At 43.1% G+C, this 2033-nt stretch overlaps 1 pseudogene; it reads right to left on the minus strand.

The window, feature by feature from the left end:
* Positions 1–251: 251 nt before the first annotated feature.
* LOC129780198 (FAS-associated factor 2-like) lies at positions 252–2033 on the minus strand (annotated as a pseudogene).

Raw genomic sequence — 2033 nt, forward strand, 5'->3', positions numbered from 1 at the left:
GCCTCACCGTTGGAGATGTTATCCATCTTATTACAGTAACAAGTGTCCGATTTCATGAAGAATATTTTATTTCACCTTTAAATAATTGAGGAATATGAACTGTTTGATAAAACATAACATAATGAATAATTTTTCTCACTATTGTGTTTTCTCAGGCGAAACATGAGGCTGAAAAGACTCCTATCTTCCAGACCTGAGGGCTGCTGATAGCCCGTGTGCATATACTTATTAAATTACACGGATAATGTCCAATCATCAATTTAGAAGAGAACCAAAACACAAAACCAACATAATCACAACATCAGGGCATCAAATGCGTTGTTTTATTCTTTCTTTCTTTGTTTTTAAGAGGCTTTAAACTTTGAAGTTCATTCGCCTCTATATACTTTATTATTGACAACTTTGTAAATTTTGGAACCTTGCTAAGGGTTTTCCATAAAAAAAAAGCTTCTCTGTAAAAGGGAAAAAAGCATCACTCCCGGCAAACAAAAATTGCTGCCTTTCCTCTGCAAGTATGTCTTCTTCAAACCCTATGTTTATCCAATCCAGTCTCAAAATCCATTCTTTTAAATCTTAATTGTTTTGCTCACACTCAACATATCGTTATTTGCATCTTTTACTCTATGCGTTCAGATCGGCTACGAGCAGCACTTCGCGGTTTTTCAAACCCGCCTCAACTAATGTGGGCAACGGATCTTCTGTTGGAGCACACTGTAATACCCGCTTCGGAAAGTTAGTGGTAATTTCGAACGAGTCCGGTGCCTCCGGATGGCAGAAAATAAAATTATGTACATCTTAAAAGTAGTTAGTTAGTAGTAGTTAGTAGTTAGAGAAGCAAACGAATGATATAGTCATACAGTTTCCTATAGCAAACAAATATCTTACCTGTGGGGTGTGAGACGCAAGGAATCTCCGTTCTAACCGCAAACCACTCGATAGTTTGAAGACTATGCTGATCGTGCCGGGTGCTCCCGGCTCTGGCTCGGAAGGCACTTGAGAAGCTTATTCCGTTTTAAGCATCTCGATGTTTTGCAACCTCTGCATCTCAGCTAGCTTATCGGCCTCGATTGCCTGTTGAGCCTCCAAAGCTTTTTCGAGTTCCTTCTGTTTCCGACGTTGTTTCTCCTGGACCGCGCGTAGCGACATTTGGTATGCATCATCCTGCTGTTGGCGCAGTGTTTGTGTGAGATCTCTTTCCAATCGATCCTGGCTTGGTTGTGCCAAACTTCATTGTCATTGACTTGACAACGGTTTCCATGCGTCATATCAGTTCTTCGCCATTTCAATGACCCTCCATGCGACCCATAATGACCATTTTGTTTGCCCTCAAAGCGATAATCACAAGCAGTGGATAGGCGCGGTATCCTTCTAGAGAAGATATGTCACAGGCCCAGTACAGCATCCGCCTATTGACGTATTCGATGACCTGAGCGTTAGAAAGCGTGTCTCGGCAAAACGTGTTCGCCTCCGTGCTTGACTCGAAATGCAGATATACTAAGAGAAGTTTGAACTCACGCTTGGCGTCGTTCAACGCTTGATTTTTCGTTGTAAGTCTGAGTGAATTTCAGCACATCGCCCAAAGGGTCGGTTACAACTGTAATGATTGAAGTCATTATTCAGAAATGATCCGTTAAACGCCGCTCATGTGTACTCACTTCTTTCTTTATCCATGAAAATGTTCAGAAATGCGGCCACGATCGAGGATAGTGTGCTGTAACAGAAATTGAACACGTAGTTGCCCACAAAACCAATCATTCCACCCACACCGGACGGTACGGGGGCTCCCGGTCCGCGCTGGGCTGCGAAAACATGCTGCAGGAAGCGATCGTTCACGATCTGTGGCGCACGGGATTCAGAAGCGTACGCAGATGGACGCCCTCCCGTATATTCAAATGCTCCTGGAAAGCTACCTCCAGATTCCACTGATGACGAATCAGAATGTCCCGGCATACATTAATATCCTCCAGACCGGTTATATGCTGGAATTTTAATACTTTTTCCGTCTGTTCATTCGATAGGCCATCACTGTCCAT

The sequence above is a fragment of the Toxorhynchites rutilus genome, chromosome 3, assembly GCF_029784135.1.
Source record: "Toxorhynchites rutilus septentrionalis strain SRP chromosome 3, ASM2978413v1, whole genome shotgun sequence".
Taxonomy (NCBI): Eukaryota; Metazoa; Arthropoda; class Insecta; order Diptera; family Culicidae; genus Toxorhynchites; species Toxorhynchites rutilus.